This window comes from Amphiprion ocellaris, chromosome 13, assembly GCF_022539595.1.
Source record: "Amphiprion ocellaris isolate individual 3 ecotype Okinawa chromosome 13, ASM2253959v1, whole genome shotgun sequence".
In the NCBI taxonomy this organism is placed as follows: domain Eukaryota; kingdom Metazoa; phylum Chordata; class Actinopteri; family Pomacentridae; genus Amphiprion; species Amphiprion ocellaris.
The window spans coordinates 27,298,272-27,318,271 of record NC_072778.1 but is presented as its reverse complement, the minus strand read 5'-3'; positions in this window follow the sequence as shown (position 1 = coordinate 27,318,271).

The window sequence follows — 20,000 nt, the reverse complement described above, 5'->3', positions numbered from 1 at the left end:
CACCTTTGTCAGTCCTACCTTGACCTCGACTACCTTGGTGGGAGCACATTTTATTTCTACTGTGTCCCATGTTGATGATAAAATACAAATTTACCGCTAATCACTGAGTTTAATTTAAGAATCAATCCAACAACAACCTCACTGGGACTGAAAGTATCGATATTTCAGTATTGATCTTCACACCACTACTCACAACACTTTGACATGATGCCACTGTGAACAGCCAAGTATTACCAGGCTTGTATGTTCTTAATTTTCTTTTTTAGTCAATCAATAACTACCAGGGGATGACTGAGTTAGAGTTATACATTTTTAAATTCTCAGTATGTATTTTTCAACAGAATACCATTTGGCTCTTTATGCAAAGGCACTGATAAGTGGTGTTTATTGCTCAAGTTGTAAAACAGCACCACATGTGCTGTTTTAAATTTTTCCAAAGGGATATCATCTTCAAGGTAACAATATCCGAATGCCTTCAGGTTATATGTGTCCAAAAGAAGGATACATAAATAAGTCTAAGTTTCAAAGATGATGTCTTCAAATGGATTTGCATGATTTTAAATCTATTCTTGCTGTCAGATGGTCAAGTCAATAAAGTGTTTCAAGCACACAAAATGCAATGTCTTGAACTGTAGTTGTATAAAAAAAGAGAAGCTCCCACACATGCTGCATCTCTACCCAACAGAAGGCAAATTCAGCTTAAACTAGATTGTGCTTTTTTAAGGTCAATATAAACACTGTCAAACTCAATAAGCAACTAGTGAGAATTTCTTGAATTTGGTCTACTCTGGGCCTGTATTCAATATCTGCAGGTTTACTAGCTGTATATTTAACTTAATTTGGCTTTGGAGTTGTGGTGCCTTCTCCTTTTTAATATAAAGGAGATGCATACAAAACAGGATAAATAAAGTTATATACTTTTTACTATAAAAATAAATATAAATTGAAAAAAAAGAAAAGAAAAACTAATCCTATGAAAATGTTAATGTGAGATTTGTAACTGAAGTGCGGGCATTTGGTTGACAAACTGCACCACTGAAGATGAGAGAAAGGTTGTTAGAATCCATTCCATGTTGTACAGTGAGTAGTAGAAGGCCCCGTGCTAAAGAGGGGGATACCTTCACAAATACATGTATATCCTGCAAAGCTCTGCAGACCTGGTGAATCAATGCATTTAAGTTTAGTATGGTACAGTGTTTCCTCTAGGATTTTTTGCAGCTGCAGCGGCAGGCTCCCCGGGAGCCATGGCAACATAAACAAATGACAATTAACTGCAGATTTTCCTTATACAACCTATTTATGGAATGGCCAGTTGAAAATGACTTTTTAAAGGCTGAATGTTAAGATTAAAAAAATATATATTTTAACAAGCTCATCTGAAAATGCAGTCAGCAGTTATTCATACATGGTGTGAATACATGTATGAATACATGAAATTCCTTCATCAGTCCAATCCAGCTCTGGGGACAGTGAATGGTGATCTCATCTTTGATACTGTCAGGGAAAAGGTCAGTTGTGTATTTTGTACTTAGTCATGACCATCTCTCATCAGGGCTTCCCTTGCTGTGAGTGGTGAGAATTCACATTTCTGACTGTGACAAGTCTTGACTCAAGGCTGAACCTGTCAACGAGCACAAAAGAAGGGCAGCAAAGAGAAGGATGTCATGGCTATTAAATGTCACTGGAATAATGAATAATTTGACTTTTGGAACACCTACTCTTCAGTGACACTTAAGTATTAGTCTCTGAATGACTTCTAGGGCTTTTGCTTGTTTGATTGTTTTATTTATTCCAGCAGAAGTCCAAATTTTACTTTCTGTTGGCTTACAAAAGCTTGCTCAGCGGTAGAGGTAACATGTTTATCTTGACGTGAATCGTCACTTTGAATGTACTCTGATACAATCTGTTTTAACATTGCAGTTTCTTTATAAGATAATAGGAGCTTCAAAGTGTTTTAGAGAATGAAAATGGGCAAAAGAATCATCTCACAGAGAGCAACTTGTTAAACGGAAGAATGAAACTGCCAGCATTTAACGCATAAGCACATAAAACAGTATTGGCAAAAATGTAAAAAAATAAATAAATAAAAATTATTAGTCCTTAGAAACCGGAATTATCAGCATTACAAGTAAAACATTTACCTGTACCAACAATCCAAGCTCACTTAGTGTTTCTGTTCTGTTTTACTTGTGTGGAATTTTTTTTTGTCTTTAAATAACTCAATGGAACATGAAAAAAAGAAGGAAGGAATCCAAGCTCTTTTATTCATTCATTCATTCATTCATTTATTTTAATATGATAATTTATAGTCGATGCAATTTCCAAATTGGAGTTACTTTAAATCTGAGTAAATAAGAGTTGGACTATACCATTCTTAATGCAATAAACAAAGTGACTCACACTGATCCACACAACACTATTCCAGTTCTGTCCAGCAGGAACAAGAGGAACAGAAAATGTGGGAATATTAACTATTTATATATGCTTACTAGCTCAATATTGACAAAAGTTCACCAGAATCACAGATTCTACCTTTAAGTTAATGACAAACTGAGGTGAGATGATGTAAAACCACATAATTACTTTTAAGAAGTTTAATGCTTTGGAATTTAAAATTTTCTTCACTTTCCCTTTTCTTTTCCTTTAGTCTAAGCTTAAATTTTGATTGGCCTGTCTGTCAGACCATGGTTACACTGGACGCATAATATAGGCAGGAGACCAGCAGGAATGAATTTTATGCAAACATAAAAATTGACCAGTATTTTATTGATATTCTTTGTAGACTTTATAGACAAAAATGGGTCCTAAAGTAAATGACTAATTTGAATAAAGTCTTTCACTGTGGGGTTTGACCCCCCCGATGGTGGTCTTTAGCCACTGCCAGCTGGTGGTTTCTTGGTGATGTTATCCCTTACATCATCTATTGTAGTCAGTAGATACTAACTTAACCAACTTACTCACAAATCCATTCAAGTGTAGCATGTAAAAAGACACATTTTACAGCACATGTGCTCCATGAATGGTCCAGATATGTTCAGTGTAGCCCAAACATTAAGGCAAATTTCTGATTTTGCACTGGTGTCTGTTTTTGTGGCTGTTCGTGCACAATGACTGAAGGATTGTATCAATTCAACGTATATGGAGGCTACAGAGACACACTGTCTTGCCATCCTCCAACAAGCCAGCAGCATATTGCCAACTCCAAATTATGTCATGTGTCGGTTGAATCCTCAGTTGGCTAATACTAGAAAGAGTAAAAGGTCTTTTTGATATGATAAACAATGCATGCATTTGTAAGCACTGCTGATGCAACAGGACTCAGTTTTGCTCTGCTATGACTTAAGTCTTTTCTGTAGGATGGGCAAAACCCCCAACAGCAGTTTTTCTCAAAGTGTGGGGCACCACGCAGAACTAATTAGCTGAACTATTGCTTTAACATTGGCCTGTTTTTCCCAACAATACACAAACTGCGATGTCACGGTAACCGTCCCCAAGTCATTCTGCTTCGCCCACGGTGGCTAGCTGTCAATAGTTGCAGAGAATGGAGAAATATTTGACCAAGACAGAAAAGGAAAATAGAGCAGGAGACAAACAAGATACAACCTCCGTAAAAAAAAAAAAAGTCAAGAAAATATGATAAGGCTTATCTTGCTCTTGGCTTCACAGCAAATGCGGTAGGAGTTCAGGACAGACCCCTGTGTTTTATGTCAGAAAACTGTCGCAGCAGACACTATGAGACCAAACAGATTAAGAAGAGACATAGAGACATTACATCCCGTGCTCACAGCAACATGTGTTGCATTGAGGTGATACCATCAGGTTGAAGTAAACTCCTTGTTTGTGCACAATCACGCTTTTATCCAAGCTACCATCTGGAAAATTTTAAAAACTTTGGTGGTAGAGGAGGGGCACGAAAGTTTTGGAATGGGGGCCTGACAGAAAAAGTTTAAGAACCACTGAACAACGGCATAAACATGAACACAGGCAGTCTACATTTCCTGATTCACATATTTTTGACCCTGCACCCAAATGGCAGCACACAGCTACCCACAGGTAAATGCACCAACGTACCAATGCAGTAGCAGGTTTCGGCTTTCCGACTTTCTGTATATCCCTCAGATTGTGCGGCTTTCACAAACATTGCAGCTTAAATGTGTAGCTCCTGGAGCCTGCACTGAACAGGTAAGACTAATGGTGTCCTGGCGACCTGTGAGCTGGTCATATCAGTCATGCAGTGTTGTATTGGTGCTCCATCAGAAAGATCTTTCGCTTCATTGCCTTTCAGTGCTCCGACCCGACTGGGGGCAGCAGTGGGGCAGTGTCTGGTCAGTGGGTCACTGCTCTCTAGTGGCTTCCATTAGTGTCTTCCACAGATCCTCCCACTGCGTCTGCACCAACAGATCGAGCTGGTCTCTGCAGTGATGGCTTGGATTTGATTTGCTTCAGCTGAACGGGAAGGTCAAGCTTTGTTTCAGCTTGCTGAGGTAAGAAGCACATAATGGATTATTGTGTGCAGATGCCCCACAACTCCTTTTCTTTGATCAACATTTGATAGTGTAACATTTGTTACGTTGTAGTTGTGTTTACTTTTAGCTCTAGTTCATTATTTTAACAATAAGTGATGAGTTGGGAGTTCATATTGTTAAAGTTGCAACGATGCAGACAATGTTAGGGATTAATCTAAAAGCAACAGGTCAGCGTAAAGCAGTGGGTGCCAAACTCTTCTATGCAGATATCACTACTTCTGTGGTAAATATTGTGATGTAAGAATAAACCTAAGAAGTGTCTCAGTATCTGTCATCCCATTGCTCTGACTTCACCGTGTATAACTTCACTGTTTTTGTTGTGTCTTACTATTCTATTAACACTGTTTCTAACTACAGCAGAAAGCTGCTTTTAGATGGACTGTACTTGAATACAGTGGTTCATTTAGCAGCTAAAAAGACATATTTTCCCTTCCGTGAGTTCATCAAGACATTTCTCTACCACATGTATAAATTTGCAACTCTTTAAATGTATAAATGTAGGTTTAATCTAAGTCACCAGGGTACTCAGCGGCAGTCTAAACATAATTCCACTTAACCTTCATCTGTATTCCCCTGAAACAGCACCATCTACTGCTGACACAGTTTGTTGATTAAAAGCAGGCAGTCCATATGCATGGTATAAAAGCACCAAACTCCAAACAAGTTATATATCTGAAGTGTTCTAGTGCTTGATTCGTCAAAGTGTACAGCAGCAGCACAGATTTAACCTTTTTCTCAGCTTTATCCACAAGCAGCATCATTTCTCAGGTGTTATAAAGACAATCTTCCTGTAACTGACTTGCTTTTTTTTTTTTTTCTTTTTCATTAGTAAACATATTGCTTTGTCTTCTCTCAAATCTTTTCGGCATGATCTTGATCAAATTACAGACAGAGTGACAGGAAAGACAGTGGAAAGTCAATTACATCTGACAAGCCATCCGGCTAACGGGCTCAACACTGCAGGCTGCCACACTCCAATGTATTTCTAGTTCATTTCAGGTTATTTCTCATATGCATGAATTCAATTTATGTCATGATTCCCTTAGCTTTTGAATGAAATCATGAAAATTAATTTACTACAGTTTGCAAATTACTGGGAGATGTGGAATAAAAAGTGATAGAGAAGTCCAAACAATGTCAATATAAAGGAGTAAAATATGATATACAGATTTATTATAGTACTCTCTCCTAATAGATTAAACTATTATTCCCCATACAAAAGATTTACTTTACTTGATGTCAGATGTGAGGGTTATTCTGATTTTCATTTATAGGGATTCATAAATGATGGCAGAAAGTTCAGTTTCTTTGTCTACTTGTGGCTGACATGTGAAACCTCTTTGAGCGAACGCCTCCATGCAACATACTGTCCTAAAACAACAACACAAGGACATGATACCCCCTCAGTCACATTAAAGCAAGTTGGCGAGGGTCAGCATGTGTCTGCTTTAATATATTTCTAAATTATGACAAACATCTTGGAGCAAACATAATTGCAGACAAAAAAAAAGAAAAAACAAACAAACTACACAGCAGAAAATATCAGTATGCTACAGCAGGGAGCAGAATGTGGGCATAGCTTTCTTGTAATCCTTTGGAGACTAAATTCAGCAAAGCACAGTATAGTAAAAATGTTAAAATCTTATACATGATGCCTGTAGGCCGTTTGGCTTCAGGGTCCAGCTAATAAAATGAATGCTGTGTGAAGAAGGGAACCTTGATTGGAAGTCCTCAGGCAAACTGCTTCCTTGCCTGAAACCAGGAACTCCTAGTGCAGTCTCTTGAGCTATAAGGTTGTGCTGGTGGCCCCAGCACATACTGTCTTGTGCTTGTATCCATCAAACATTTTATTCAAGGATGTACCGTTAAAATATCTAGGCGCAAAGCTGACAGCCAGCTCTGGATGAAGATGGTGCCATGAGCTTTTATTTTGGTCAAATTTTACACAGGCTTCCAATGCCTCCAATGGGCTATTGTGTTCACATCTGTTCAAATTCAAGTGTTTGTTACTGCTGATTGTGCAAAAAAGCCAATTTATTTGGAGTCTATTTCACTCTGTTTTAGCTCTGCTGGAAATATCTGATTATGTAGCTGCTATCTACAACAGCAGCTTGCTGCATTTGGAAAAGGAACTGAGAACTGAGGGAAACTGTGGGGTGATAATTTACTGTGGGAAAACATATACAGTAATCATGTGATATGCTATTTATCTAAAAATATGCATTAAAACTGCTTTAATGAAGCTTAAGCTATGTCACATTTGCTAAACAAACTGGGCAGTGATTCAAAATGAGTGTGGATTCTTTTGGCCATGTGACAGTGGTATTTGAAGGAATGACTGACTCAACACTATTTCAAACCTTTTTATCTTTCACTTCCTGGTACATCGTAGCTGGCAGAGTATAATGCCACTGCTTGATTTACGGTACAGCATAAGTTACACAAGTTGCTTAAGCTGCTTTGAGAGTTATAACTGTGCACTGGTTTATCTGTGGGGCTGCACAGTGGTGTAGTGGTTAGCACTTTCGCCTTGCAGCGAGAAGGTCCCTGGTTCGTGTCCCGGCTTTCCCAGGATCTTTCTGCATGGAGTTTGCATGTTCTCCCTGTGCATGCGTGGGTTTTCTCCGGGTACTCCGGCTTCCTCCCACAGTCCAAAAATATGCTGAGGTTAATTGATTATTCTAAATCGCACTGAGTGTGATTGTTTGTCTGTATATGTAGCCCTGCGACAGACTGGCGACCTGTCCAGGGTGTCCCCTGCCTTCACCCGAGTCAGCTGGGATAGACTCTAGCCCGTCGCAACCCTAATGAGGATTAAGCGGTGTATAGATGATGGATGGATGGATGGTTTGTCTGTGTCACTCTGCTTTTATACTGAAATTTTGGTCAGCAGTGATTTCTGTGTACTTAAAACACTGGCAACGTAAATGGACTGAATCAAGCTGGAGTTGGAGGTTTACTTTTACCAAAATTAGTTCAATGCAGAAAGGAAAGAAGACATCAAAGAATCTATATGTAGACCAATAGAGCTGTGAAAACAAGAAAATTGCATATGCTTACATTAGCAGAACACTGGCTCTTGTGTTTGCATAATGAGGATGCCAGTTAACATCGCAACCTGTTACAAATTCCATCTTTGTCTCACAGAAGCCTTATGTTTGCACACATTAATATGCCACATTTAGTTGGCGTATTACCAAGCAGAGCAGCAGACCAATCGCAGTTGTTGCAGTCTGTGTTGACTTGCTGACAATATGGGATAAGGTACAGGGTAGGAGGTTCCAGCCTACCTATGGCGAAGATTGAACACATAAGTATAAATGAAGCTTGACAGTTGGAAGAACCCTGACTCATCTCTCTGTTTTCCAATTCCCACAAATACGTGTCACTGACCACATAACTTCCACGGTGCAAAATTCCTCCAAAATAATTCAGAGTTTGAATGCATTTAAAACTTGATAGAGGTATATTGCGCTGTGGGCCTACATATATTGCCACTGCCAAGCACAATAACTTTATTTATTGTAGGGAACTAAATTATAAATTATGTGAGGTTAAGTGCTCCATATTATGTGGAGGAGACCTCTTAGTCATAGACTGTATGTAAAAGGACATAACCACTGTGTCACCACTCACTGGTTTGTGGACTACCATATTGAAACCTTCAGTTTGGAATTTGGCAATCTTGCTCTTTTGAAACCAGATGTAATTAGTAAGAGGTGGATCTGAATGAAAACTGAGAGCAATGTGCTTGGTGGTGTGACCTCAAAAAAGTTTAAAATGAGTAGATTCGCACAGAATTTTTGTTCTGATTTGCTAAGGTGGATCAAGTGAAAAGAACTGACATTTTCTCATAGACTTGTACACAATCCAACTTAATTTTGCTACCAGAGGAGTCACCCCCTACAGGCTGTAAGAAAGAATGCAAATTTTAAGCACTTCCACATTTGATCCACTTTTCAGACCCAGAGACTACGTTCATCTTTTATATACAGTCCTTGCTCTGGATCTGAGGCTTCCACTTACAGAGAAAAAGAAAGCAAACAAACAACAAAGGAAAAAAATAGCTATAAATGACATTTGAATTTTCTGCACAGAATATGAAGCCAGTAAATTCTGTGACAGCTAAAGAGGCGGCTATTAAGGAAACTCTGGGCATCTAGACGTCATAGCAAATGGAACATACATTACTGTGACAACCCACTTTGTTGATTATGATTGGAGAGAGAATAACTCATTTTAGAAACTAAACAGATGGCTGAAAGCCACACAGCTACAAATATTGCACAACTGACAGAGGTGGTGGGCGAATCTGTCATTCCAACAGAAAGAAGGGTGGTAGTGGTTAAGGACAACGTAGCATATCACATGTGATCATGTGTTTGGAAAAGTGAATAATAATCCGACATTGGGAGCAGTGCAAGGGATGCGGCATGCAGACCATCTGTCTCCAAGGCTGTATTTATCAAGAAAACACGGAGGTTACAACTGCCAGAAACTTGTATTCATTTCTCAGTTTGTAAAGTCTGAAGTAGTACATGCACAGGAAACGCATAAGACTGTAACAGGGACAAACTCATGTGAGCAACTGTGTTTAATAGTCCATATTATTTATTCTTCAAGGTACCTTTTTATTTTGCTTTCAAAGAAGTCAGTGTCTTGTTTTGGTTTGGCAAACTGTTGCCTTTTAGGGAAAGCAAAAAAAAAAACCTAATGTCATGGTTTCCATTTGACGTCGGGGAGTGGCAGCCTCTCCACCTCCTTCTCTTCTAGGAGGGCGTGCAGCTGATTTGCTGGGCAGGTGTTGTCAAATGTAATCAGCTGAGCTGGCGCAGAGCAGGTGGGAATGATTGCCTCATCATCCTCATTCCTCCACAAGACCAGTTGCTGCCACTACTTGACACACAGCTACTACTATTTACCAGCCATTCTTGTTCTCAGTTTTGGGCCTTGTACTTACCTTCTGCTCTCATTCCACTGGACTCCTGCCTGTTCTCCTCGACCCTGGATTCTCCATTCAAGCTGCAACTCTGAATTTCTTCCCTTCCCCACTCCTGCTACACCGACAAGGTCCCTGGCTTCTCTTTATTCCACTATGGCATCTGTCTAGATGCACCAGCCATCTCTCCATCACATGCCAGCTCCGCCCACCTCACGTCCCTGGATCAGTCACTACCAGTTGATCAGTTAAGTTCCCCACTAGTTTCCAAGCCTGTTCAGTTCAGTAACTCTACTGTTTTATTCTAGTCTTGCTGTGTTGTCGGTCTAGTCCGTATTATTAATCCTGGTTGGTTACTTTTCCTGACTCGGTAGTACCGTGTTTGGGTTAGTTCACTCATTCCAGTGTTTGCTCCGCTAGGGAACTCTGTTGTTTTTCAGCCTCACTGATCATGTTTTGATTCTTGTGTAGAAAAACAGTATTTCCTGTTTCAGTTTTTGTATTACTGTAAATACAATTTATTACTGCATTCTTACGCCTGTCTGCCGTGTGTAGTTGCTCTGCACCTGGGTCTCCGAATCGATTCGTAAAAGCTAATCTATGTATTCAGCTTCCATCATGCTCTGTTTTCAAACAGACAAATGGAGCCTACTTTGAACATGAAAGAGCCTCAGTAATAATACACAATTCGAGTAAGCAAAGCCCAACAATATACAGTTATGACATTCCTTTCTTCTGGTTGTCATGTACAGTCCTACTTTTGGGAAAACTATTTGTTGCATCCCTAAGCAGACTTAGGGGAGTATCCTAATCGATGAGGTATGGGGGGGGGGGCTGGGGTGCAGCTTAAAGGGGGGACTCCGAGCCAAACAGGTTAGGAACCACTGCCCTAGCGGCTGGGTGGTAACAATCATCAATGCACTTTACTTACACTTTCAGAAGAAAATGGGTGTTCTTGTGTGGCCTCACTGTCATACTGTCCTCTTCTGTCCTCCAGTCTTAATTCACACTGACTGGACAGACAGATGTAGCCTGTACCCTCTTCCCTCTGTAACTGACGGGTCCACACACCTCATGTGTAGTCTGTGTGTTGGTGTGCATGTCATGATGATATATTGGTTTACGCAGTTAACGCAGCCCGTAATCCGTCTTATTTGTCAGTATCCTGATTAGCGGGCATGTTCACAACAAGTTTTGCACGATGATGTGGTTGAGCCTCCCTGAGCGCTGCTGGACCCCCGCTGCCTCCTGCTGTCTCTCAGAGTACATGTTGCTGCTGTGGAGCTTCATATTTCATGTCAAACATGTATCTTTATTCATTTTTTATGCGCGTTTGTACTAACATCCCCGCATGAGTTCATCAAAGTGTGGCAGTGGGTGCTGGTGTGAGAAGATTGAGTGAGGAGGCAAGTTTGTGTGTTTGGGTGTGATGTGTCGATTTACTGTGACTAACAAAGTGTGACTTTCGGAACAAAATAAGAAGTGCTGGAAGTAGAGGGCTCCCGCTGTATCAGGAGTCCATGGACGGAACATAAATGTTGAAATCTGTTTCCTCTAATTCTGGTGTCCGCAGATGGTCAAATTGTATGCAATTACTAGTTAAATATATGAGAATATAGCAAGCTGTTATCATCATTGAACCTCACTAGTCATTTAATCACATTAAGCAAAATACAATTTTATTGCAAATCTGATAGAGACTGTTGCTGCTGCTGTGAAGTCTGACATACAAGCATCTATTTGACCATGCTGTGAAGGGAGACAACATAAAGCATCAGAGAAGCAGGTCCAAGATGAATAATGTTTAATCCACTTTGAGGTCCCACTGCCTCAAGCAAAATCCATACAGGCTACATGTGTCTTACTTTCCCTGTGGGAAACGCTAACATTTTTAAAAAGGAGAAACAAAACTCATCTCACCAAAGAGAAAGCAGACGCAAACAAAGGTTAGGTTTCAGCTTTGTGTGTGTTAATGAAATTCACCATGAATGTTGAGTGATCTGATTCTTTATGTGAAATACAATGCTGTTACAATGAGCGCAGGGCGGCAAGCTTGTACAGTTTTAATATTTCTGACGTAAGCACCTGCCGATAACTTTGACAGTATAACCTGTTGTGTTTGTGGATGCTATAGTCACATGCCATGCAAATGTTGAGATCGTTGTTGCAGTCATTCCTCTTTTTCACCGTGGTCATGCAGTGATTCCTTTGCAGTGGAACCCCTCCCAACAACATCTCGTGTTGTGTGCACAAATGAAGTCAGAAAACAGGTGTCAGTGGTTAATCATGAAAGTTTAGTTAAAGTTACTACCTTCCATACTGTTAAAAAAAAGAACATTTTTAAAAACAGTTTTAACGATAATTTTTTTTAAACAATTTGACTAAATTTCATTGTCTTGTTAAGCTACAAAAATAACAAAAAAAATCACAGAATAAGATTATCATGTGTATGTAATCCTTAACTGTGAATAATGACCACATCAAACAAAATAAACATTTTTTTTGCAAATGGTTAATTATTGCTTTGCACCATTTGATCACAAAAAAAACACACAATTTCTGTCATATTTAAATCAACATACAATTTTTTAAAAGATATTTGCTTAAGAAAATAAAAATTTATATGAAAAATTGAAAAATGGTCAATCTTTAAAACTGTTATTTTCCCGATTTTTGCTTTTTCCTGATTTTTGCTTTCATGTTCACTTACAGATAGTATCTAGTGAAATCACAAGAAAAGAGTAATAATTTACATGTTGACAAAAAAATAGGCCAAAACTTGGCATAATGTCCAAATCAAAACAAACAAACAAAAAAGCATTTGTTTTGATTTTTGTTTCCAAATAATAGTACTCAGGGTACTGCCAGATTTTCTCTCTCTCTCTGTCTCTCTCTAATTTAACTATATGTTTAGAAGTTACATTTTAGTTCAATAATACTTTCTGAAAATCACCCAATGTACAGTGTTCTTATGTGCATGTTTTAACATGTTACAGAACGACGTTCACTAACTAGCCATGTTGCTTTTATACAGTGCAAGTAGTAGGAACATTTGTGATCAGGCAAGTTTAGTATTTCCTGACAGCTGTTGAATGCACCACTAGAGATTGAGGTCAACTCTTGCCACAGCCCAGTCACTGATCGAGGGCATTTAAATCACCAGTGAAATCATGGCTGCTTTTTGTCTGTGCTTGATGGTTGCCACATGGGCTCACCTGTGACTCTGACAGAGGTGATGTACTTTTCTTTTATTGGAGAACTCGGAAAAAAAAACAGACCTGGTTCAAGTCATCACCTGGGCCCATATCATAGTTCACGCTAATAGAGATGTTCCAAATCGTCCATCTCCTCCTCACACAATGGATCAGTTCAGTATTGTTTGATGAATAGCATGTGAATATTGAATTAAGGTAGACTTGAAAACATCAAAATGTAGCCTTTATAACAGTCTACCTTTACACTTTCCTGACAAGTAAACGCTGGCAGTAAGTGAATACCGACTGTGGTCTTGTGGGCGTCTGTGGCTCAGGTGGTAGAGCGGGTCGTCCAATGATCGAAGGGTCGGCGGTTCGATTCCTGCTCTGTCCTAGTCATGTGCTGTTGTGTCCTTGGGCAAGACACTTTACCCACCTTACCTCCAGTGCTGCTACTCACACTGGTGTATGAATGTTGGTGGTGGTCGTAGGGGCCGTAGGCACGGATTGGCAGCCACGCTTCCGTCAGTCTGCCCCAGGGCAGCTGTGGCTACAAATGTAGTTTACCACTGCCGAGTGAGAATGTGTGAGTGAATGAATAATGAATTCATTGTGAAGCGCTTTGAGTGCCTTGAAAAGCGCTATATAAATCTTATCCATTATTATTATTATTATTATTATTATTATTGTAGAAGCAAATGTGAGGTAGTGTGGTGCTGCTCCAAAGTCTTTCCAGTCACTACTTGTAAAAGTTGTCATGGTTTTTAGTAAAACTTACTCAAGACATTATAGTTGCCCAAACCTATAGAGACCGTAAATCAGAAAACAGGTATATGAAGTGTCTTGGAAGGCAGAGACGGATATGTAATGGAAAGCTTTGAGGACTGGAGTGATGTAAACCTCTCAGGAGGCAGGTGGGTGCAGGATTAAAGAAAAAACATCCCATCCAGACTTCTAGCCAGAAAAAATGAGCATGAAAGAATGTGCTATTAATAATCAACTATGCATTCCTAGAGGATTTCACTGAAGTTGATTCTGTATATTAAGAAAAACCTAATCTCAAAGTCCACTTAGTGGCAGTGAAAGCACATCAGCGCCTACATCAGCAGGTGACCTGTTTTAATGGAATTGTGGATCTTCACATTTTCATTTTTTGAGGACTTCATGGCCATCTCTTGCTGGCTGAATAGCTAAAGTTCAACGGTCATGCTTGACCTTGAAACGGCATTTTGTTCAAATGTGGTGACCTTCCAGCAGACGCCAAGGCAACTGTCGGTTTCAAATTGTCATATTAATTTACAAAGTAGGACTAAGGAACCATTTTAAGCAAAACCACTGCTTATTCTTCATGCGAAACAGTCACAATCACGTGAGCAAAACTGAACAAAACCTTATCGTGAGATCACAAATGTCTGAGAGGCTGCGTTGTTTGTTTGAATCACTCAGCCATCAATCCATGCTTTGATTTACTGTTATTAAGCTTTTGTAGCACAAAGTTTGGCTCTGCAAGGTGCCAATCTGTACACATGCATACAGTACACAGTCTGCATCACAGTGCAGAGAACTCTCTCCCCACCTCTCTAATTGTCATTCTAATTGTCTCTAGGAGCTATTATCGTCACTGTTCCAATCTGATAGTCATCCCAGTTATAGCTTGAAAAACCTAATTACAGCTGGCATTTACTTCTAGAGGTGACTTGCATGTCAAAGCAAAAAGCAGTTTTGGTATGTGACAGGATTGTGTAATTCAGATGTGAATCCCACTGGAATGTTAAACATGGAGCGGTTTACAAGTAGAGAGTTAAATATTTTGTACATTGAGGGCTCAAAACAATAGAAATATTCAATATATTATTAATTCAGATTCATATTGTCATTATAATATTATTAACCCATTCTACCTGGAAGTCCCTGTACTGGAACCAGACAGTTACGCTGCACTGCTGTGCTTCATTTCTGTTGCATCAAATTTGGTAGACTTTCAGCTGAACGTTTTAGAACATGTTCACTAACATCACTGGATACTTACTCGTTGTGATAAGGCGGCCACCAATTTTGAATTTGCCAAATGTCCCCAGACTAGTAACAGGAACAAGGACTTTTTGTGTTTCAGAATCTTCGCAGATGTCTCTCATCCACAGAGCCTGAGGTTGTTCATTTTGGTTCTACATTTGTGGAGCTGTTACTCACTGAATTTGAAGTTTTTCAGGTGAAAATTTCAAAATAATAGCCTCAGGCTTAACAGGCTAATTTCTGTTCTCATCCAGTCATGTGTAAATTATAAATGATACTCAAACATATTCAAAGCAAAACTGGAATAAAGTTTTCCACCATCCATCTCTTGGACAGCCTCTACTGTGAAGCCCCATCTGCTGATTGTAACATTAATCACCAACTTTAATAATAACTAATTCCTTGTCTGCACAAAGTTAGGGACGTTATGCCATGCTGGCAGTTTGGCTACACAGACTGCTCCAGACTGAAACACATCAACGGCTCTTCAATGAACTCACATTCAAATACCATTTGACTTGTGGTACGCTCTAAAGGGAAATTATAAGCTGTCATCTAGCAAGATAGCTCAGCACTGTCTATTTGTGTGCGACATTTTGTACAAACTTGTCAACCTGTACAACTACAGCTACTGGATGGATTGCTGTAAAATGCGCTATACTCACAATTATGATCAAAAATAATAATTATAAATATGTGTAATGTGTAACTTTAGTTAGCACTGAGAGCATGACGACTTGTCACAAGTAGTTCATTGATTTTGGAACCAAAATGTGTAATTTTTCTTTCAGGTTTTAATAGACTGTAATGCTTTCACTTCCATGATGTCCTGCATATACATTAAAACTGGACTTTAAAAAAAAGGTTCAACTTCACTGAAATTCAATGCCTTGAGACTAAATATAAATAGATTGCCCCGCACACTCACCACTTACTGAACTTCTACTTATCAACAACAGACCAATATTTACAAAAGACTTTACATGCAGGTAAACAACTAGCCAGGTGGCTATGCACAGAGAAGCTTCTAGTCTCTGCTTAGTTACTGCAGCAACTCAAACAGGTGTGTGACCAAAAGTTACTTTGAAAACACTGAAATACTGTGGATATATATTTTTTTTTTCAGCCGTGGTACCCACATTTACAGTTCATCCAGTCATCATCTGACTTTGCACATGACAAGATCAAAAGATCCACATTTCTTTTGTCCACTGCTTTGGTTTGTGACCAGATGACTGCAGAGCTCTTAACTGTTGCATTAGTGTCCGTTTTAGTTTATCTTTAGCGCGAATGTTAGCAGGCTAACACAATCATTTAGGATACTAAGCATGGTACACATATCTACTAAATATCAACATATTAGCATTTTTATGAGCAAGCATGTCCACATGTGAGCTGTGGATACAACTCAAAGGCACTGCTGTGCCTAAAATAAAGCCACTGGCACTGGAAACTAGTCTTGTTCAAGTCTTCCATGTTATTGCACCTTCTTTGCAATCACAGAGACACTAAGGCTATAATAATTTGGATGTTTGACTGTTTTAAACACAGAAACCAAATCCTGCACAACAAGCTCTGATGTCTTGTGTTTCATTTCATACAGAAACTTAGATGAAAATGCAGAGAATACCCTTAAGCTCACATGCATTGGGAAAAAAATGAAGAGATGACAGAATTGTGTTACAACCATCAGTAATATCACCTACAGATTGTGGTGATTTAAAGAACATTGAAATGTAATATTTTTTTCACAACTACACAAATATTGCCGTTAAACTTCCACAGTTGAAACTGCAGAATTTTTCTTGTCAAAAAAAAAAAAAAAACTTTAACGAAACCCATATTGTAAATCTGTTTAAATCAAATATTTATGCCAGATTTATACAGGTTTAGGTCTTTCCACATATAACCTGTGTATATCTGATCAATTCTACAACTAATACACCATCTATCATGTCCATATATACACTATCCATCATATCAGAGGGGGACAACCATGACTGGTCCAAGTAGGATTTATGTGGGTAAAAATAAGGTCATAGTCTGCCCTATATAGTAATCCAGTTACAAATGACACTCTTGGACACAATTGCACTTTCAGATAGAAAGAAAAGCAGTCTTGTACCTCTCAGACTGCACTATATTGGTCTCAGTACAAGCTCATACTTCATCTGTACATTCAGAAGTACAATTGTGTACACTAAGTGTAATTTAAATCCTCTCAGCTGTGCTCATACCGCTGAAAGTCTGCTTACTTTGATATTTTATAAATTCTTAGCCAATATTGTCCTACTAATTCAGCTATAATGAGACTGAAACCAATGTTTACACTCTCTGTAGTAAACACAGTGTATTACAGATTGGCCACAGCAGCTGCTCATTTAGAAAGTCTGAACTCAAGAAGCTTATGTAAAAATACTTTGCATCTAGAATGTCTACAAAAAGTATCCCCACCCTCCTGTTGCTTTGCTTTGATACAGGACATCATGGTCAATATAATTTGGAATTTTTGACAAGAATTTGCAAAAAAAAAAAATCTCTAAAGTAAATTAGTACATAAATATTCACCTCCTTCAGGTCAGTGTTTAGTAGATGCACCACAGCACTGAGTCTTTGTCTCAATCAGTCTCGCACATCTGGAGACTGCTATTCTTCATTCTTCCTTGCAAAACAGCTCAAGCTCTCTGTAGTTACTTGGGGATCGGGAGTGAACAGCTGTTTTCAAGTCCAGCCACGGATTCTCGACTGGATTGAAACCTGAGCTTTGACTTGACCACTCCAGAACATTCACCTTGTTGCCTTTGAACCATTTCTGTGTAGCTTTTTCTGTATGCTTGGGCTCATTGTCTTGCTGGAAAATAAGTCTTCTCCCAAGTCGTAGTTCTCTTGCAGACTCAGAGTCTGATTATCCTGCAGGATTTGGTGATATTTCTGAGCATTCATGTTCCCCTCCACCTTTACAAACACCTTTGCAGGTGTTTTTATGCTGCAATCATTTGACACACCCTAACTGCACTCAGCCGATCTCCATTTCACTAATTGTGACACTGCTTGCATCAACTCGCTGGACCACTGTTGAACATCAGTCACATTAAAAGAGGTGAATATTTATGCAGTCATTTACTTGATCTCATATATTTTTAATTAATTGAGATGATTTTGTAAAATTCTGTTTTCACTTTGATATTAAAGATGGGTTTTTTTTGTTTTTTTTTTTCCTTTGCAAATTCTTGTCAAAAAGGCCTAATTATATTGACCATGATTTCATGTATAAAAGCAACAAAGGGGAGAATACTTTTTATAGGTACTGTAACAATAGCTGGCCCAGTCTTCTCTGGCAGCACTCGTTGGTTTTGGGGGGAAAAAAGTTTTCTGCTATTGTCAGCAAATCAGTCCTCGTCTCTGCTATGAATATCCGTCACTATGTAGTATATCCATCTATTTTAGAAAAACAGACAAGCTGCATTAACCCAGCCAGAGTCTCTCATTCACTGTTACAGATTACGCTGGGATTGCCCAGAGCTCTACCACCTTGGGCAACTGCACGCAGCCAATTAACAGCCAAATAGCCTGCTAACATATTATGTTTAATTAGATGTGGTGCTCTCTAGAGAACATCTGCTTAATAAAGGTGTTAGGTCAGTTTTTATTCACTGAGTATCACTTCTTTATTAGCCCTGGTATAATTGATACAAATGGAAACCTCAGAATCTTTGCAATTGTTCAATCAACCTTTGGACGAAATAGATTTTTTATTATGCAACGTGAACAGTTGCACATCCATGCTGTCTACATCAGAGGTAACATGAAAACCAGCAAGTACCACAGTCACAGACTGATGTGATGTGAGTTCATTTTTTTTTAAAAAGAACCAGATGGTATATTTTCTTTCTAATAAGGGAACAAACTACTGCACTTCAAGTCTGTTTCAATCCTTCCGTCGCTTACTCCACTGTCGCACGTTTCATTATTCTGGTTGGTTGTAGGTGTCAAACTGTGTCCATGTTAAAACCACTTAGGAATCATAAATAAGTCAACAGAATCTAAACTAATCTATATTTGATTATTTGTCAGGTGACGTCAGGCTATATTTCAGCGTAGTAATGATATAAAAATTCAAATGCATGTATTTTTTATGCATGCTATTTCTTTTCATTTGATGTTTTAGTTTCTAAACATATTTATTGCAAGTTTAACAAAATCAAAAGCTTGTTCTTGTTTGTTTTGTTTTTTCAATTTGATAGAAGCAAATAGGATGAAATATTTAAATTCGCTTAAAATATTATATTATAAATGTGGCTAAATATCTTCCTTACTCTCTCTAAAATAAGTAGTCATATTATTAATATTAAAGCAGAATGTAAGAAACTTCTGCACTCATTGAGCAATGTTCATAGAATCAAAGGTTAAGTGTAGGTTTCCCTTACAGCAGCATGATAATGGGTGCAGTCAGACCACTCTGCAGGTCTGATTATACAACAGGAGTACACATCCTGTAATACTGGGGTATTTCTTTCACCACCTTAAAACATAATGCTGCAAGCTACTGCTGCTGAAGATGGGGTGACTAACAATGACATCTAAAAGTAGGAAATGACACTGACTAGTGACTGGCTCCAGCAAAAACAATAATAAAATAATCTCCTCTTGTACACAGAAATGAGCTGAAATAGAGTCCACCTAAATGAAATGTCAAAAAATGTCATTCAAGTATGGCTTTCAGATGCCCTTTTGCCTTTTCCTACAGGCTTCTGTGTGATATTGCTCTGTTTGGCCACAAAAACTGTGCTTCTTTGGCTTTTCCCACTGAGCTTCAGCTCACTTAATGAGATTATTTCTGCCTCAGAAATAACTTTGCCTCCCAGAAATGTTTGTAAAACTCAAACTCCAATCTGCATTTACACCAATGAGTTCAGCACCACAGGCAGACTAAGACATGAGTGTCAATGGGGCGTGAGCTGCAGCCACTCAACTAGAAAAAGAGCTGTGTTCAGTCCAATAAACTATTTCAACACAGCAGACATGAAAACAGGCGTAGGATCCTTTCGAATGCTTTCACTGAGGAGAAAATGTGGGTCCTGATCTGTAGTTTTTAGTGGAAATCGTCTGAGCAGAATTGCTCCATAGTGGATGTGAGGTATGAACTGGTAGCTTAAAGAGCCGAGAGGCCTGGCTTATAGGCTCCACAGCCGTCTTTTCACTGCCAAGTCAGCGCTGCATGGAGAAGGCTAAGAGGTGAAAGCCCTCTTTTGGCAGCCACTACAGTAATATGACATAAGCAGCTGCAGTGAAGAATTATTGAAGCACAAACATCAATGGAGGTTTTCT